Consider the following 21,781-nt stretch of genomic DNA (forward strand, 5'->3'; position numbering starts at 1 on the left):
GATTCTCATCAATAAGACAGCTTGTCAACACTACGGAGTTATTAAATTTTTCAATAAGAAGGTGGGGTTTGAGAAGTTTGATCCCATGGAATATTGGCTGAGAAAGAAACAAAGCAATTATTAGGGAGAGATATTTGACCTTTTAGGCCAAGGCACTGGTAACAAGAACAAGCTAATAAAAGATTTAGTTTTGTTCTTAAACGGAAAGGGCCTAATTAGATGCCATGGCCGAATAATAAAGGCTGATTTGCCTCTCCAAACTAGACACCCTATATTGTTACCCAAGCATGATAATTTTGTACAGTTAATTCTTAAGGAGGCCCATGTTTTGGCTCTCCACAGAGGTGTGCTGCAGACTTTGGCCCGAATCCGGGAAAGGTATTGGATCCCTAAGGGTAGACAAGTCATAAAGAAATATCTCAAAAGTTGTATTATATGTAAGAGGTACGAACAACGACCATATGACTAACCAGGACCACCTGTCTTACCAAGGGATGGGGTAAATGTAAGTTGGCCCTTCAAGGTAAGTGGAGTTGATTATACAGGGGCTATAACTGTTACGGATGAGGGAACTCCCCATAAGGTGTATATATGTTTGTTTACATGCACCTATACAAGGGTAGTCCATCTAGAATAGCAGAAGATTTAAGTTCAGACATTCCTGAATGTATTTAGAAGATTTGCAGCTAGAAAGTCTTGTCCTAATAAATTTATAAGCAACAACAGAACCAATTTCGTTGGAGTAGCACCTCTACTTTTAAACATAATGAATAGCCCAAAGGTTAAGTCGGTGCTGGGAATCCGAAATTGTACCTGGCAGCTCATAGCTCCAAGAGCACCATGGCAAAACGGATACACCGAACAAATGATTGATATCCTGAAGAACTCCCTTAGGAACACCATACACAGAACTAAGATCACCAGAGAGGAGTTGAGAACACTGATAACTGAAATTGAGGCTAGGATTGATAGACCTTTAACCTATCCTATATGGTACTAGCATTTCAATTGAGGCACTGACACCGGATCATATGTTATTTGGCAGAAAACTCCATGCGGTGCCTTGTGTGGATATCCAGGAGGATGTAGATGATCCTACAATAGAAAATAATGAATTAGGATAAAATCTGCCTGAGGAATACCAACGTCTGAAAAGAGTATTGGACACCTGGAATAGACTATGGAGCGAAGAATAACTTTTGAGCCTAAGAGAAAGATTTATGGGTCTCAGGTTGCCAGCAAAAAATCAGCTATAAACATAGGAGATGTGGTCTTAGTAAAAACAGAACAACCAAGATCCCATTGGCCATTAGCTAAAGTGATCTCCGTGCACCCATATTCACAGGGAGTGCTGAGACTTGTAAAAATTAAATGTAGGGGACATACCAACATATAAACTATTGATAAACTGGTGCCCCTTCAGTTAACTGAAGGGCCGCAGCACAGGGTTCTCGAAATGATTTGAGAGACCTACTGGGGAAGGGTCACATTACATGATTCAGCATATATTTTTCGCCTGGCCCCAAAACTGTGGGAAATATTTTCCCAAAAAGCAGTTGCACTGTTTTCCTTTTAAAATAGTTGTCCCTGATTAAAAGCAGAAGAAAACCAGGAGAGCATTAATGACTATTTCAAGTGGTTTTATAACCCAGAGATTAAGTAGTCTTTAATAATTCTTCTTATTAATAAATTACATGCTACTGTGTTTAACCCGTGTGGACAACTATATTGTACATACGTGTAAATACTTAGGAATTTTCCATTGATCTAACTGTGCTTGCATGTTACGATGACGTGTATCCTCAGGAGAAAACAGAGAAAGGTTTAATACATATTTACATAGATATAGGGAATATTTGGCTTAAAATTAAGATAAATTTAGATTCTCCTTGTATATTTCATGAAGTACTGTAATTTAACTGTATTTAGCACAGTAAATAATAAATAGTTAGCATCTCTTTAATCCTATAAGGGAGAAGAGTCTCGCCATGTTTGCTCACTCTACTTCCTAATCCCGTTCAAGCTGCATGCTGAAAATACGCACCTAAGGACGCTTGCATGCCCCAAGCAACTGACCGAATCATCAGGCCCGTCGTCATCTGTTGTTCCAACTCAGTCTAGGTAAGTAACCTTTATGATTTGGCCTAATCTGGGGGGAACTGGCTAGGAGATATAGAGAATAAATACTGGTGAGTTAAATGTAAATTATACCTTAATCTCCTAAGAGACTCATGTAAATTTACTTTAAGGTCGTGTTTAGACTATCACTCATCAGATAAAGGAGTGTATTAAAATTTCTGACAAGTTTGAACTTTGTGTGTGTGTGTGTGTGTGTGTGTGTGTGTGTGTGTGTGTCATTTTGTTACAGGATTTTGCTCTTGTGATACCGTTTTATCAATTATTTTTTTTAAATGTGATACATGGTTCCAAGAATCATATGCTCGTACCAGAAAACAATACATCCTTTACATAGTCTTTATTTTTGCCATATCCAGTTGCGTAATACTGTCTGTCCTTCTTGCTTTTTATTATTTTTAGTGTACAGGTGACATTTTAAAACATTTATCTAAATTATAGAGAGATTTTCTCCCAGACTTTTTACAATCTACATTTGTCATTTTTCTACTTTCATATTTTGTGCTTTCTTTTTCTACAGTAAATTCCACTTGCCTTTTTTTAAAACTCTGTTCAGTTGTCTTTGTATCATGAAGTTCCTTGAATGAAACAAAACATTTCAGAGGTCCAAGAATCTCCTTGAAAGAAACAAAACATTTTTGAGGTCCAAGAATCTTTTCATCACCTTCAGTTAAATTCAGATCGCTGCCAATTTTGACATTTGCAAAAGTTATATTACTCATAAGTGTGAAATCCCACCTGCAACCTTTCCATTTTGTATAATTTCCTTTTTAGTACTTACCAGGTGCATATATTCCAGGTGTGCCAGGTGTGCTGTCCATACCCTCAGCGGACGGAAAAAGCATTATTATGCTAATTCAGTTCCACAGATCCTCACAGTACGAAGCTACTTTTCCCACTCATGAAGCAAATATGCAGTTCTTAGCACTACGTACCCATAATAAGCTCAGTGTAAATGTGACTCTACAGACAGTGTAGATAAGAACAAACAGTGGAAAGAGCGAATGTGAGCGTTTCTACACAAACACGTGACCAGTGTTTGTGTTCATGGCTGAAGAATTCACTCAAGATAGATCGCTGCATGAACATTACATAGATAAAATATATGGGGAATCTCCATTTCATCGTGAAGATAGGTATGGAGATTAACCACAGAAGAAATGAAAACCGAGACAGTAATCATTTACGTGTATTTCATATGCAGAAAGAGTGACACAGAAACATGAGAGCGGAGGTCTTACATACACACCAGCAGCAGGGAGGGACACAGAACAAAAGGGAACCTGACCTGACGTAACCGCATCTCATCTTACCAAGCCTATACAACCACTGTTTGCGGTTTTAATTACATAGCTTCCCAGTACCTATTTTGTGGCAAATGCATCATATTTACTTAGTATATAATTTTCTTAGTTTGTTTTTTTTTTTTTTTTTTGGTCAACTTTAGCTATTTGATATATGTTCTTGATCATTTCTAATGCAAGTTATTTAATACATTTTTTGTTTTTTTTTTATACATACTAGATACAAATAATTGTTGTTTTTGTACCAAGGTCTGATAATACAAGATGTGATCGAAACATCTCACTGATGAAGAAAATGACGTTTGTGCTGGCTTTGTTGTTATCACCAGCCTCGCGTCCTCAAACGACAGGTATATGCTTTCAATATTTATTTTTGTAATTCCACAGCTTTTCAGTACTGACAGTGAAAATTTATATTACACCAAAGAACATTCACATGCACTAGATACAAGGATACTGCTAATGTTGAGCCTCTAGAAAGTGTCCTAAACACAAAGGTCCGCATTCTCATCGGTTAAGGAGGCTCCCTCTTACCTCTTCCTTAGCTATATATTTTCAGATCTGGCTGGCTATTATCCTTTGGTACAGTATGTATGTAACATGAAGCGAGACATGAAGCATATACATGGCACAGTAAGGTGTAATAAACAAAATATATCTCTTAGGAAGAACTATTAGACGGCGTCCTTAACCGACAAGAATACGGCCCAAAGAATACATCTTTCAATAATAATCTGTAGCTGACCAAATCACATTTTCTCTTATCTGCATTTACATAATATTACAATCACCAGTATCGTGGTTAGCCTATTAAGAATTACGGTAGGGCTATTCAACTACTCTAGAAGTTGAGCCATATTATGAAACTCAGATTAACAAAAGGGCCATACATTATTATACCTGTCGTTAATACCCTCTATTTCAACACATATACATAGAAAATAAAAGGGAAACTAATGTATTATTTGTGTTTACATTTTCCGCTAGATACATGAATAAAAAGAAAAACGCAAAACTTTCTGTTTTATGCTTATTTATTTGTTTATTTTCGTTCTTCAGAGTTGGTCAAAGGGCCAAACAAAAACTACTCAAGAGCCGAATTTGGCCCCCCGACCGCCAGTTGAGTGGCCCTAAGGTATAAATTTCATCATCATCATCCACCCTTGAAATAGGGTTGTTTGGTTTCTGCCTCAAAGTATGTCTACTTCTTTCCACATTAACTCCTGCACTGGTCCTGCAGAGGGACGCCTTCAGGTGGTGGCATGCTTAAAACCAGGTCGCTCAACTGCCTGCTTGTACAGAATTTCCTCAGCTACTTCCCCGTCCACAGAAAGAAGGGGAGGTAAACTTCAGATGAGCTTAAGAATGCTACCCACCGGGATCACATTTCAAATGAACTTAGGGCTACAAATGCTACCACTCCTACTGATCCCTACACTACGGTAATGTATGCATTCTGTTCTTGCTGCCTCCAGATGACCGTATTGAAAATGGAGAAGAGCTTTGGTATTGAAGGAATTAATGACAGTGATATCTCATACAACCATTTTGCATAGTCTCCTCAAAGCTTAATAAAATCGTCTGTAGGTAGCAAGTACAAAGAGAATGAGGCATTGCACTGAAGTTATGAGTAGATGTCCGTCCTTTTCCCGTTATGGCACTGCATAATTAAAAATCCTCCATTATTCTCCTTGGCCCGTTTTCTCATAGAGTAAGGAGGTTCCCTGACGTCTCTTGCATATTGATTTATTTTGGGATATGACTGAGTAATATTCCTTTGTAGGTTATTTATGCAGATTATGGCGACATCAGAAGGATTTATATAACACAGGCGAGGTCAGTAAGGTATAAGAAACTAAATAAAGCGCGTGGGAAAACATTTTAGGGAGTTTCATTAACCGCCAAGAATCCTGGCCTTCAGAATATATCATAATGACATTGACCTCATCCATAGATCATTACAGAATACAGTATATAAGTTTCAGGTGGGCATTATACGCAACAGTATTGAAGTACTTCCCTAACACTCTTTCCTAAACGATTTGTTTTGCTTATTGCGCCTCACCGTCCCATTGCTTTATAAATCTTTCTAGTATCACGATACTCTGAGTAAATTATGTTCAAAAGGATACTAGCAAGCCATATCCAAAATTAAACCGCCAAGGAAGAGGTGTTAGAAAGCCTCCTTTCTCGACGAGAATAAATGCCAATGACACAAGTATGTTCCCTAAGTTTAACCAATAAATAGTGGAAATTTTAACCATCTGAAAGTAATAGAAAATATAGGGTTTTTCATTGTTTTTCGTCAGATGTAAATGTTCTTCAAACGGAAAGGGGAAGATATAGTTGTTTCTTTCATTTAAAAAATATATATCGGTGCACACTTGGTGCCAAACAGTCGACACCAAGAACGATGGCTACTGGAAACTGCCCAATAATTTTTTTCCCACGATGCTTAGCCCCCCCTTTTTTTTAGGGTGCTACAAATTTCTTGCTTTTAACAATTTCCGATCGATATTGTTGTTGTGTGAACAATTAGATGATTGCAAATAATCATTCTTGGGACTGAACAAATTATATAGATCATTTTGGATATCATCGTGCCGCTCCTGAGCAACGCAATTTTGATTGACTGGCCTTAACCATGTTTACTTCATTTTTAGTCACTACACATATTCGGATTTGAATACTATTGACCTTGAAATGTCTTCATAGGACAATTCTCTTGTGTTATTAATAGTTCTAAGTGCGTAATTTAACATCCAAATCGCGTGATGTATCATACAAGGAGTCATTGACACATACACAGGAATATCTTCTGTTTGTGCCATTTGCCTCCTTGCCTCTTTTGATTTGGCAGCATTACAGTCTGAGGGGATGAAACTTTTACGTCCATTGCCTTTTTTAACGTTATGTTTCCGTCTGCGTAGTTCTTCTCTGCGTGGTCTGTTTTGGATGTGACCCTCCTGCCTCCAGCGCCTGATCCACCTGTTGACGGTGGCAGCACTGGCGCCTGTCTCCTGGGATATGGCACGAGCTGACATGCCGCCCACCCACAGCCACACAAAGTTCACGCGCTCACTTAAGGTGGTGGACCGAGGGAACTGCATTCTGGTTCTGTGGATTGTGTTACGATCAGTAAATCGCTTACTTATCTCGACCTCAATAGACGTCCAATATAAAACACAGGCAATGCTTCGCTGTTGCAACCCTCCACTGACCAAGCACATACCCCCACATCCTTGCACACCAAACCAAGCGCATAATGGCCCTGTATAACACAGCCCCGCTGTGGGGTCCACCTCGACATGATGGCAGGGCTTGAAGCATGGTTGGCAGTGCCACCTACTTGGAGGTCTGCCTACCTTTGTAGAGTTCGGTATTTGCTGGCCTCGTGGACCAAGCACCCCCTACATCGCTGGTGGAGGAGGCCTGCTGGTGATGTTAGTCCTTGCTCATTTGCCAACTTGTATGTGACTGTTGCCTCCCCACGTGTTTGCCTTGCATGGCGTCCTGTAATGCTGGGAGATGGGAGTCCTGAGGGTTGAGTGATGCTGCACAATGCACCCTGCAGCTAACAATACACCTCTTTGGTCCCTTATTGTGGCTATACGGGCGGACTGGTTGGGCCCAACCAGGTCAATCGGGTGGTCATGCATTGTCTAGGGTTAAGTGGGCACTGGGGGGCCTGGTGGCTTCTATCATCCTGGAGTCACCCTTGTCCAGGACCCCCGGTGGTTACCCGCATATACTCTCTTGCTACCTCTGGGGTCACCAGTGTTATCCCTGGCATACGGCCTCTCCTTGTTGGGCTCCATGGTGGGTTGAGGGGTGGGGGAATGAGGATTATTTGTTGATATATGGAGGGGAATATTATTAAATCTGTTGATGATGATGCATGTGGCCCTGACCATTCTTTAGACACTTCTTCAATGTTTTTCACTCTGGAGCCTTTCCAGACCCCCGAGGAGTATCCTCCGCTGCCCCAGCATTCTGCTGCATCTGGGAGGCGTTCCCGTCGGGTTGGTGTGGCTCTGAGGGTGGCCTCTTACGAAACGGTGCCGGCATCATATGCCAAGTATCTGGTACTGAAATCCACTGTGGGTAGATCACATTATATCACATTGCCTTAAACCAGCTGTCCTTTTTCCATAAAACACCAATCTTGTCATTACATATCATACACATTTCACAACACATCCCTGCTCTCGCCCCCATAAAAAGAACCATGACTGCTGCTATACTGGGAATTAGTGCGGTGGTTTCTCGGGTGACCATCACCGGCAGGGCTGGGTCGTTTGCATAGGGCCCTCCCGGTCGTCATCAAGCAACTGTGCCACCTCCAGTGTTGCAGGGCCCTAAATCTGCTCGTCAGTGCAGTAAAATTTTTTTTTGCAATATTAGGGGACTTCACTCCAACATCAACTCTTTTCAAAATTTCCTTCAGTTTGAATCCCTTGATCTGCTATTTTTGACAGAGACACAAGTAAGCTCCACCTCTGATTTTGCTAGATTTAATTTTCCTGGTTATATCTTGATTCAAAATTTCAGACCCAAAGGAGGAGTGTGTTGCCTTGCTAAATCAGAAATTGCCCTGGAGGAGATTACTAAATTTAATTGTCCTTATTTCGACTATTCCATATACAAATTAAATTCTTTTGGTAAAATTAAGTAATTCTCTTCTGTTCATCGTTCCTCTAATGCCCCTCCAGAGCCGAGTTTATTTGACTCCCTGTCTTCACAACTAAGTATCCTCAACATTAATACTGCATCAGAAATTACTATTCTGGGTGATTTTAATGTCCATAATGTTGAATGGCTCACTTATTCAGCCTGAACTGATGACTCTGGTCTTGAATGTGAGCTATTTGCAGACTCATTTAATCTCACCCAGTTAGCCAGTCAACCCACCCGTGTACCAGACAACCTTGATCAAAATCCCCACCTATTGGACTTGTGTCTAACAACCAATTCAGATAATTATAATGTCGAAGTGAAGTCCCCCCTCGGATCCTCGGATCATTGTCTAATTCAAGCCACCAGTTTAACACCTACCACACCCTCCAGCTCTGAACGGGTCGTGGTGACTAAATGGCACTATGACAGGGCAGACTGGGAGGGACTCCATAATTTTTTCATGGATGTTCCTTGGACCTCCTTTTTCTCCCAAGATGTAAATTCCACATTGGGCCATATACAGGATTTAATTAAAGTCGGCATGGAAACATTCATTCCCCATCATAGTTACAGAAAAAGATGTAATTCACCTAAATGGTTTGACCACGATTGTGGTAGAGTAACAGAACATAAAACAATAGCCTATAACACTTATACTGTACAAGGACCAAAACCAAAGAAGCCTTCAACTATTATAGAAATATCAGAAACCATGCCAAAACTATCATCAATCATTCTAAATCAAACTTTCTACATAGACAGACCAACAAACTACTAAACAACCCAAATGATAACTAAATATTCAGATCAACCCTTAATTCATTCAAAACTAACTTCACTACCACCTCTTCCATTCCACCTTTACAGTCCCCCGATGGAAATCTAATAAAAGACCCACGTGGAAAAGCCAAATTTCTTGTTGACATTTTTTCAACAAACTCAACCTTAAGTACAGAAAATTTCAATATTCCTGTACTTGATTTTGATTCCCCCCAAATACCTCCTTTCATGATTCACACCAGATACGTACAAGCTGTATTACAGAATCTCTCAGCAGACAAAGCTACTGGTCCTGATGAAATTCCTTCAATAGTACTTAAAAATTGCTCCTCAGTGTTGGCTCCTGTATTGGCAAAATTTTTCCGCTTATGCACTTGTACCTGAAGTTTTCCAGCCACTTGGAAAGAAGTAAATATCCATCCTGTTCCTAAACAGGGGGCAACTTCTGATCCACCAAACTATAGATCAATTGCAATAACTTCCATTATTGGTAAAGTGTTTGAGATGCTAATTAACAAACACATAATCAAGCATTTTGAAATCAATAAATTAATCAATAATTGGCAGTATGGATTTAGACAAGAACGTTCAAGTGTAGACATTCTTTGCCTACTTACCCATCAGATTAACAAAACAATAGACCAACACGGTGAAACACACACAATAGTACTATATATATCAAAAGCATTTGACAGAGTATGGCACCGTGCCTTATTGTCTAAGATGTCACACTGTGGCCTTGCATCACTGGTTCCTCTAATTTCTTCTTACCTACATAATAGAAAAATACTGGTCATGGTAGATGGTATTTATTCTGTTTCATTCCATAAATGCGAGCGTACGTCAGGGATCAGTTTTGGCGCCAACCCTCTTTCTCATTCATATAAATGACCTCGTATCTGTCACTCACAACCCAGTACACTCTTATGCTGATGACTCAACCCTTCATAGTTCTTTCACATTTAGTACCTCCTTTACACAATTTGATATTATACATAACCAAATAAACACAGCAATTTCTCTGAACCAGGACCTTTCTAAAATTTATCAATGGGGACAAACAAATCTGGTCTCATTTAATGCTCAGAAAACTAAATACATTAATTTCTCCAACAGGAAGAATCCTTTAGACTCTCACATAGTTTTAAATGATGTCAGTATTCCCATATCCACTACAATTGATATCCTAGGTGTTACTCTAAACCCCAACCTAAGCTGGACAGCTTATGTTAAATCCCTTGCTAAAAATGCTTCCCAAAAATTGGGACTTATGTACAGAGTTTGTGAGTTCTTCACTGACGAGCAGATGGCCACAATATACAAAAGTCATGTGCGTTCTCAGATCGAATACTGTTCACCACTGTGGAGTGGATGTGGAGAGGTTGCATTGAGGCAGTTGGACAAAATTCAAAATAAAGCCATTAGATTAATCAATACTCCTGCCATCACGCAAGACCTTCCTCCATTATCAGTACGTAGAGATGTTGCTTCTTTAGCATTATTTTATAGATATTTTTACCGTAAGTGTTCTGACGAACTGGCTTCAATTGTTCCTCCCCTTCACATTTTCTCCCGAAATACTCGTGCAGCTGGGAGCGCCCATGATTCACACTCTCTCCCCCGAAATACTCGTGCAGCTGGGAGCGCCCATGATTCACACTCTCTCCCCCGCAATGCAAAACCTCTGCTTATCAAAATTTATTTATCCCCAGACCTACTACTCCCTAGAATTCATTTCCTGGGAGCTGTTTCTCACAAACATTTAATCCACTTCAATTCAAATCCAGTTGTTATAAATATTTTATGAATGGATGATGCCTTTAGGCACATGGACTTATTTTCTCCCCTTTATTTTTCCTTCCTCCATTCATTATATATTAAAAAAAAAAAAAACTTTTTTCATTTGCACTGTGCCATTGTTGCGGCCTGTGGTCGGGAACCTAAAATCTGTTCCCAGGGGGGATCGAAGCCTCCTTGCTCAGGTGTCCTCCCCAGAAGAGAGCTCACGATTACTGCATATGACCTCTGTCTCTGGTGCAGCTGTAACATGTGCTCCTCACAATACGTTTAATCGATTTAAGGGTGTCATATTTTGCCACAACCTCCTTCAATACTCTGAGGCACAGATGTTGAAGGAATTGCGGTCTTTTGGTGTGGTAACTGTTGAACACTTGCACGAGAAAATAGAGGGTATCCTGACCCCAACACCCACCTTGTTCCTGATATTTGACACGCTAATGTTACCTACATCTGTTAAACTAGCTTGGCTCTCAATCTCTGTTAAGACATACATCCCGACCCCAAAGCAATGCTTCCACTGTCGGGGGTATGGTCACGTTAGCCGATTTTGCCGTCGTGCACAGGGTGGCCATCCTGGTGTCTGCGTCTTCTGTGGCGGACCAAGCCATACCAGCAACTGTACAGGACCCCTTAAATGCTATCTCTGTGGGGGTCCTCATGCTGTCTCTTCTAAAAACTGTCCAAGATACTGCTTTGAAAAGGAGATTTTGTCCATTTGTACACATGAGAGGGTTTCGTTTCCTGAAGCAAAATGGAGAGCCCAGACTCTCTTCTTTCATCCTGGGGTTACTTATGCTTCTGTCCTTTCTGGAACGCCAGTGCATCGCTTTGTGTCTCAGAGGCTGCCTCGACCCATTCCAGTACCCACTCCATCTGTACGTGGCAAACGTAATCATTGTTCGTCAGTGTCATCTAAGCATGAAGACCAGCCACCTAAGGTCTCTGTTGTCGAACCTTGTGTTGACACCTCTCCTGTTTCCTCTGCCCAGCAGGCTGACGAATCTAGCCAGGTGACAGCTGAAGCTGATGGTTCACCTCTGATCCAGTCCCCACCTGGGGATGTTGTTCGACAGCTCGTAGGTGCTTCAGATCTGAAGCACAGGATGGCCTTCTCAAATGATTCAAGTCCTGTGAACTCTACTTCCACTTCTGGGGCTTCTGGTGGGAGAACTTGCCGTCCTACATCACCAAACGCGGCCCCCAAGCCGCCTTCCAAACAAACTGGAATGCCCACTCCAAGAAGGAGAGTTCTAAACCGTATTTCCTCATCCTCACATTTGCCTTCGGATATTTGACAGAGAGTGCAAGTTTCTGGTGCTGGGCAGGCTCTCCCGAAGCACTTTCATAAAAATCAATCTAAACATGCTTGCTTGTCAAGTGTACAGTTCCGCACGTAATCATCGTCCCTCCACTATGGGTTGTATCACCCAGTGGAATTGTCGGGGTTTACGTGCTAACTGTGAGGAACTGTGCCATCTTATTTCTCAATTTACTCCCCTATGCATGTGCATCCAGGAGACCATTGTAGGTGATGCTGTTCCTTCCGGTCCTTTTGGCTACCATGCCTTTTATTCTGATCCTGTGCCAGGCCAAGGTCGTCATGGAGGTGCTGCTATCTTCCTTCACCAGGATATTCCATACAGTCATCTGGACATCTCCACTACGGATGTTTTTACATCCGCAGTATACACTTTGCAGTCTTTATCTTCCTCCAAGTGCTACTGTTGAAAGGGCAGCTCTGGAACGCCTTATTTGTGGCTTTCCTTCTCCCTTTCTGCTGTTACTAGGAGATATGAATGGTCACCATCCACTATGGGGAAACAGTGAGGCCAATTCCGGGGTTGTCATGCTGGCCTTTTTAGTGGAAGATGAGGAGCTGGGCAATTTCTTCTTCGATAAAATTACTTATTTCCATACCCAGACAGGAACTTTTACTGCAGTTTATTTGTCCCTATGCTCAGCTGATGCTGTTTTATATATTAACTGGGATGTGTTGCTAGAGCTTTATGGCAGTGGCCATTTTCCATTACTCTTAATTGTTAGTGTAGATGGACCTCAGCTACGTCTTCCTCGCTTGCTTCTGGAAAAGGCTGACTGGCCATGTTTCAGGGAATTAAGTTCCACTTCCCTTTCTGTCAATGAGTTTGGCTGTCTTACTGAGGCAGTGTCATTTTTCATGGACGTGTTGCACTCAGCAGCCTTTTTATCTGTTCCAAGAAGGAGGGCTCAATTTCCGAAATGCCCTGTTCCTTGATGTGGAAATCTGAGTACGGTTCTGCAGTGAAAGCCAAACGAGTCGCCTTCTCTTGACTTCATTTTCACCGTGGGGATCCTTTGTATTTGATGGCGTATCAGAGGGCACAAGCTCATACGAGGCTGGGTTTAAAGGAGGCCAGGCATTCATCCTGGAAGGGCTGTGTTTCCTCCATCTGTTCAAGGACTTCCATCACTCAGGTGTGGAACTGGGTAAGGAAAATTTCAGGAATGTTTACTGTTCCCTCCCCTCCTGTTTTATCTGCAGCAGGAGGAACTGTGGCTGATTCTTTCACCGTTGCAGAGTTCCTTGTCGATCATTTTGTCAGTGTGTCACAGAAGGATACAGATATGCCTTCGGCTTGCCACCGTAGGCGCCTAGAGTCTCACGGTCTCAGTTTTGTGTTTTCTGGGGGAGAATCTTACAATGTTCCATTCTCTGTTTCTGAACTCTAGGCGGCTTTGTCACGGTGCCATGATTCCTGATCTTGTTGTGATAATATTTCCTTATGCATTTTTACCTCACCTGTCTAATGAGTACCGTTTGTTTTGCCTTGATTATTTAATTAGATCTGATGTTCTGAGGAGTTTCCTGGTTGTAGGGGTGTTGCTGTGGTTATCGCCATCCCCAAACCAGGTAAGGACCATCTACAGGTAAAAAATTATCTGCCTATTTCTCTGGCGTCTCGTATATGTAAAGTTTTGGAAAGGTCATTATTAGGCTTGTGTGGTTTTTGGAGAGAAGTGACTTCTTATCCCCTGCCCAGTACGGTTTTCAAAAATTGCCATCTACCTCTGATGCACAACTGTCCTTGGAATTTTCTGTGTGTAAGGCTTTCTCCACTAACCAACACCAGGTCACGGTCTTATTCGATCTGGGGAAGGCATATGACACAGCCTGGCGTCATGGCATTTTACTTGCTTTTCATGAATTTTGTCATAGTGGGGGCTTGCTTATTTTTATTCAGCAGTTTTTATCTAATAGTTTTTTAAGGGTCAGAGTGGGAGAGTGCTTTCTAATGCCCGTGCAATAGAAGATAGAGTACTGCAAAGGGGTATCCTTAGTGTTACTCTCTTTGCTGTGGCCGTCAACAGCGTAGTCAGTGTACTTCCTGATGGTATACGAGGCTCATTATATATTGATGATCTCTTAATTTCCTTCACCGCATCTAGAATGTCTCTGATAGGGAGGAAGTTGCAGCTGGCTCTTAATAGAATTTCTGACAGGGCACGGTTTCCAGGTTTCCGTTTTTCTTTACGAAACACAGTGGCTATGCATTTTTGTCATCTTCAGGGGGTTCACCCAGACCCTGACTTGTATCCCTGTGGTTGGAGAATATCCTGTATGGAAGAGACACGATTTCTGGGTGTTCTGTTTGATAGACGACTAACCTGGGTTCCTCATATTCGTTCTGTTAGGGTGGCTTGTCTTAAAGCTTTGAGTCTTTTGAGAGTTTTGGCTCATACCTCTTGGGGTGATCACCGTCAGACGCTCCTCCTCTTGCAGAGGTCTCTTATTCTTCCTAAAGTTGAATATGGGTGTGAGATCTACTCCTCTGCAACAGACACCCGTCTCTGGTTGTAAAGTTCTGTGCATCATACTCGTATATGCCTGGCAACAAGGGCATTCAGATCATCCCCGATTTCAAGTTTGTTGGTGGATGCTGGTGTACTCCCCTTGGATTTGCAATGCCAGTCATTGATGATGAGGTGTCGGTATCGTCTTCACCACATTCCACACTCAATTTCTTGTTCCATCATCTCTCAAGATTCTCGATCTTCTGTTTGTGTCACCCGTCCTAGTTTCCCAAAGCCCTTTCGTTCCAGGTTCCGGTCTGTTGTGCTAGCCCTTTCTGTTCCGAGACTGGCAGTTTGTCCTCATCGGATCCCAAGGGTGGATATTTGGCTACTCCCATGTATGCATTTAGTAGGTCCGCTGTTAGTAAAAAGGGCTCACTTCCCTCTCAGGTGTCCCTCTCTCTCTTTTTTAGAACATGCCTCCACTCATGAGGGTTCTGTCCCCTTCTATACTAACGGGTCTAAGACCGACACTGGAGTAGGTGTTGGTGTTGTCATCCCTTCCTTTAGCAGAGGCAGTAGCCTTCCTGGTATTTCTTCAGTGTATACGTTGGAACTGACTGCGATTATATATTTTCTCAAAACCATTTTACTCTCCCCCGATCTGTTTTTGTGATTTTTAGTGACTCGCATATTGCTCTTTCTGCCCTGGAGTCTTTCAATGCATCCCAGCCATTGGTTTTATCAATTTTAGAGTGGCTTTTTCTTCTTGGCCGTCGTGCCCGTCATGTGGACTTCTGTTGGGTTCCCACACATGTTGGTGTGGTGGGCAACGAGAGGGCAGATACATTAGGTAAATCTGCGTCTTCTCAATAGCCCCCAACCGACTATCGACTACTCGCTTCCTGCTTACTTGCAGTACAATTCGTTAATTTTGGCAGAGTCACTGAGATGGTGTTGCTTATAATAAACTAAAAGAAATCTTTCAAAGAGTGGTTGTGCCAAGGGTTCTCCCCTCCATACCTTGGCGATAAGAGGTGGCTCTTGCTAGACTTCGCATTGGGAACTCTGGGCTTACACATGGGTTCCTGATGAGTGGTGAGACTCAGTCATAGTGTAATGATTGTCTTGTTCCCCTTACTGTCCGCCACCTGCTGGTTGAGTGTCCGAGTCTGCATGACCTACGTCAGAGATTCCTCCACAGGCATAAGGAGGCAGATGATGCCTACTGTCTGTCCTTGATGCTTGGTGGAGCCTCTAGCAATTTTACTGATGTTTTTAGTTTTCTTCAGGAGGTGGGCCTCCTTCCACTTTTATAAGTAATTGAATTATTATAAACTATTCTTTTGATATTTTGTTTTTTATTTTTCCTAACGGGTATTAACCTTACTTTGAATATGCACTTTTTTTTTTTTTGCTTCATGTTTTATCTTGTTGTCCGGCGGCATATGACCCTGGCAGTTGCGCCGCCAGATTTCAGTTACATTCAATCAATTAGTCAGACATTAAAATTTTAGTACTTTATCCATCATAGTAATGAAGTTATGAGCAGATTTAAGGAAATTATGACTCGTCCATTTTTCATTTAGGCAGGCATTGTTTTATGATGAAATAATAGGTATGGTCATGAAACTTCATACGTAAATACATATTCTTATAATCATTTATCATGTTCAGTTTCTGTCTCCTAAGTGTAATACTTGCAGTTTTTATAGAAAAATGCTTTAAAAGAATCAGTTTTATGTGTTTCTATAATTTCATATTATTATATAATCTCACAGCATTCCAACTACTATAAGGTACCAGGAGGCATATTAACACATATTCCTGGAGAGTTTGAAGCCTGTGCCTGTACTAGTTTCTGAGTCCTAGCCCGGAAACGAATTTTTTTCCTTTTTCATTAAAAAAATACTTAAAACACAGCACTCTACCTATCAAAAGCCACCAGTTCACTATACGACACACAACTCTGTGAAATTTCATGACTCTGTATTGAATATTTTCTGAGTTCTGGTCCGGAAATGAAATTTGTACACCAGGCCAGCTACACTGCCGCCCAGTTCTGCGGACAGACATCTATCGATCACAGTGATAACAACACCCTCCTCTGACTCTGTCAGGTGGAGGGTAACAGTGGAAGCATCTCTTTTGTCTAGAAGGAACCAACGGGTTTGCAGGCGTCCGGCCTTTGGTTCCTTCTTCCATGCATTAAAAAGAAGTAACTTGCATGAAATTTCAAAATAAATAAATACATAAATCAAAATAACAAAATAAAGCAATCATTCTTGCTATTGCTAATCGAATTCATCCCGTTAGAAATGGCCACAGAGGAGTCGCCTCAATGTTACCAAATCCTCTACAATCTAGTAGTTTTCTCTTTCCATCTCACACCCCATTGTCGCATATTGTATACCCTCTTCGTCCCATCCCTCAATCTCATCCTGAAGTCTCCCCCTCCTCCCTACACCACCACATTCATACACTCTCCTAGTTTTAGCTAACATTTTTAACTGTTATTGTAACAAAATCAGATAATTAGATAGGTTGCTAATCCTCCGTGTATCCCTTTAGCGTTCAACTCTGTGATTATGGGATTAATTCCTTTCATAGATGATATCCCTTCGAAAAATGCATTTACTCTACTATTTTAACTTTGACTTGGGTTTGGTTTTCGCCCTTTTCCAGCTCATATCACGTAAGTCAGTGAAGGAGAAAGACAATACATTGGCTTTACATCTATGCCATTGCACTTATTCTTGACTGGCATCATAATTTTAAATTTATTTTTGTAACTCAGTGGAGGGTTGGGGCGGCCTCCAGGGAGACAGTGCCATAGTTTTTAAGCAAGAATATGAGTTTCATATAATGGTAGATCTTTCCTGTGGCTACAATTTAGGCAGGGTGAGACTCCCAAGGACACCCCTCACGGGAGGGGGGACCCACGGGGGTCCTGGACAAAGTTTTAGGCACAGTCATGGGTTTTAACTTGGGAACACGAAATTTTGAATATTGGTCGACCTTCACCCCGGCCACTTTTTAAGTAGGATACAACCCCCGATGGTTACTTCACACGGGGAGACTACTCCCGGTGGTGGGACGCGTTTTTTTCACAGTTGTAGGCGTTCACCCTGATCAGACAATATAGAGGGAGGGATCCATGGGGTTCACTCTTGTGCCTCCCCCTGAGTGATTCTTTTTTTTTTTACCTCAGTATTGCTGAGGTAGGTGCGGGTATCAAAGGTGCCCTTTGTCTTTTTCACCTGTATTTCTGTTGTTCTGCTTGACCACAAGGTATTGATTGATTAATCTGTCAAAAGTCGAATGGAATCCCAGAGTACTTCTTCCACACGTCTGTCAAATATGCAGCACATCTTCTCTTAGCAACTTAAATATATATATATATATATATATATATATATATATATATATATATATATATATATATATATATATATATATATTTATATTTATATACATTGTTATATATTCTAATGCCATTTCTGTTGCTGTTGTTGTTGTTGCTGCTCCCTCTCCATCATGGTATGCCTGGCCGCAGGTAAGCAATTTCACCTATGAGATCGTCCCACAGGTTCCCTTACATCGCTGACATTGTGTCTGCGTCTTAGTATGATATGTGCTGTGTTGTGTTCCATTATGTGTCCAATGTTGTGTAAGCCTATTCTTCAAGTTGGGCATGTGTCATCTGTGATTATGCCCAACCAAAATCTAAGCCGATAATTGAGGAGGGCTGCATGATACGCTGAACTAAGCCTAGCTAACTGTTCTCGATTACCTCATTTTAAGGATACCTGTGATCGGTGGATGACGGGATGGGATCTTGTATTAGTGTTTGGATCGAGTTTTGTACTGCCTTGCGTGTGTACTGAGAATGTAGATGTTTCTTCGTTGCTAGTGTAGGAATGTCTGGAAATGAGACATCGTATCCCATTGTTTTACAAATATATTCCTCGTAACCTAATAGGATTTCCTCATGTACAACCGAAAGCTCAGCCATTTCCCATATCTAAACGTCAAGTTAGAGAACCACATTTTATCCCGACTGTTCTGATTTTTACAGCAAAATATTAACTAGGCCATTCACTGAACTGACACAGGAGCATTTCTTCCTTCCACAATTATAAAGCGATAGAGAGACACTTATATTCACGTACTTTGCCTCTGTCTCTTCTTAATTACATCTAGAAGATTAATATACTTTCATATTCAAATACAGATTCATAAATTGTCCATAGAGATACGTGGAATGGGAGTAAGAATTATTGTCCTCGATGGGAGAAAAGGAAACCAGTAACATAGCACGTAACACAATTGTATTGTTGTAAAATTAGATCCCGACGTTGAGATGCCTTGCCACAAAACTGGCAAAAAAATGTGTAAAGTCTCACCAATCTAAAACCAACGTTTGGGTGGAGTCCAGCCGGGGATTTCCCGGCGTACGGCGTTGCCTTGTTTCCTATACTCTGATTGGCTAGTGGGTGACCTGACACCGTTAAAGTTCGGCGCTCACATCTCGCCACCTGGCCTGACATGACTTCACCCACTTTTGTGTGTGTGTGTGTTTGTGTATGTGTTTGTGTGTAAAGACAAACTAATTTAAGTTATAAATATGACTAAAATAATGATTTTAATAATCGCATTCTCTCTCCCTCATATAATTTATGATTCCCAGTATGGGCCTGGATGTTGCCGCTCGTGAGTGTTTTAACTTATTTATTTCTATTAAGAAAATAGCGAATGTTCTATTGATTCCTTCAAATTACATTATAAACGTAATTGTTACATTACTTACCCAACTTAGAACTACCGTGAAATTCGGTAAAAGTAACTACATTTTTTTCAGCAACACTGTAAAATATGTATGCCACGTTTCTTTATTGATGTACAAGAGCCATATGCATTACAAGTTTACCTTCCTTTGATATGCTAGAATACTTACGTTTATATTGTATTAGTATGTGTGTACCAATCTGTGATGCGTATTACATGTATAACAGAATTTACTCATCGCTCGCTTAGGAAGTATGGCATGGCTGCACCCAGCGCCGGACCCCACCCAAACCTTTGTTTTAAATTGGTGCGACTATAGTAGCACTGTCCCACATGACTGAGCACAAACTATGTTGAAACACGGCATCAAAAGATTAATAAAGTATGAAGTAGCACGGTGCCACATGACTAACAATAGTGTAGTAACAGGGTGCCTCATGACTGACAATAAAGTGTGTTGTAACATGAAGCCACATGACTGACAAAAGTGTGTAGTAACACGGTGCCACATGACTGACAACAAAGTGTGTAGTAACACGGTGCCACATGACTGACAACAAAGTGTGTAGTAACACGGTACCCAATGACTGACAAAGTGTGTAGTAACACGGTGCCACATGACTGACATAAGTGTGTAGTAACACGGTGCCACATGACTGACAACAAAATGTGTAGTAACACGGTGCCACATGACTGACAACAAAGTGTGTAGTAACACGGTGCCACATGACTCACGGTGAAGGTATGGGAGCAGGTGAGGCTGGAGCGCGACCCTCACAGCCCGAAGCAATAGCTGAGTACTAAGTACTGACCCGCCTCCCGCCGCCCTTATATATGCACACCCAGCCAGTTAACGCCTCCCCTCTCACCACACGACCCAGTGTACACCTCCCCTTTCACCACTAGCTAGTGAACACCTCCCCTATTACCACACCACCCAGAGAACACTAATCTCACCACACCAGTCAGTGAACACCTCCCCTATTACCACACCAGCCAGTGAACACTAATCTCACCACACCAGCCAGTGAACACCTCCCTTCTCTCCAAACCAGCCAGTGAACACCTTCCCTCTCTCCACACCACCCAGTGAACACCTCCTCTCTCACCCCTAGCATCCAGTCACCACCAGTTTCTCTACAAACTCTCGTTGTTTGCACTCATGCTATGGTGTTTGATGGCATATGCCCCAGTGATCAAATGTAGGAAATACTGTAAATAAGCTTACATCGACAGAGAGTATTTGTGCCGTTTGTTGAGTTACTTGAGTTAGAGTGAAGGCAGGATGAGGCCTGTAAGAACAAGAGGATGCATTGATATGGAAGCTGTAGGACCCATGAAGTGAGCAGCTGACAAAAATGAAGCACAGATGATGGAAAAGAGAACTACCTGAAAAAAAAAAAAATGTTTCATTCCTATTTAACTTCATGAAAAATAACCTGCAAGTTTCGAATCTAGGTTAGCAATAAAGTTTTAGCTTCTTTTCCTCTCAATTTTATTTGCATAGAATTCGCCATGGCTCTAGGAAGTTAGAGGGCATCTAGGCAGTAAACACCACTAGCTACATGTCGTGCCGCAAGTATTTTAGAAGACGAAAACCTCAATGCTCCTTGCTGTGTACTGCAGCTTTGGTTTCATGCGTTGATTTTAGATTCTGGAATTCTCTGCTAGGTTATGTGATCCTTTCCCCGGGAGACAGTAAGATGAATATTAATCCTTTAGCATCTTAAGAATTCACTGGCAGTTCTTGTAGCAATTCCCAAACTGTAATATATCTTGTCAGCTCCCTACTTACTCGCCGTCCTTTTTGTTTCGAACCTATTCTCAAGTGACAGTGATGATGTGGCTCACCTGTTTCTGGCCAGTGTCCGTATTCTCGTCTTTAAGGAAGCTAGCTGACACCTATTCCTTAGCGATTTATTTTTGGATATGGCTGGTTAATATCATTTTGTACATTATTTATGCAGAGTTTGGCGATATTGGAGGGATATAGGTAACAGGAAAGAGAACAGTATGGTGTAATAAATACTGTATAATAAATCGCTTAGGAAAAGTGTTAGAGAGCTTCCTTAACCGATGTTTGTGGTGCCCTTACCAGCAACGTCTGACCATGTGATACTCGTCACTGCACAGTCATCCCCATCATTCACACATTCTCATGTTTTCCCCACCTCCTCTCCACTTTTCCTCCTTTCTCACCTCCTCTCCATTTCTCCTTCCTCACCTCCTCTCCACCTCTCCTTCCTCAACTCCTCTCCCATCTCCTCCCCCCCCTCAACTCTCCACCTCTCCTCCTCTTCCTTCACCTTCTCTCCACTTCTCCCCTTAACCTTCCTCTTCTCTACTTTCTCTCAAGCTCTGCAATGAATAACAATTACCTAAATATTGTACACCCCTTAAAAGACTTAGGAATTATAATAGCAATTTTATACCGAATATAATATTTCTGATTTTTTTAAAGATAGTTATTAAATTAATCGGATTCACTAGTAGAACATTCGAATTTATAATTATCTGAAAATATC

This window comes from Coenobita brevimanus, chromosome 46, assembly GCF_032717465.1.
Source record: "Coenobita brevimanus isolate Jiangsu-jjx chromosome 46, ASM3271746v2, whole genome shotgun sequence".
Lineage (NCBI taxonomy): Eukaryota > Metazoa > Arthropoda > Malacostraca > Decapoda > Coenobitidae > Coenobita > Coenobita brevimanus.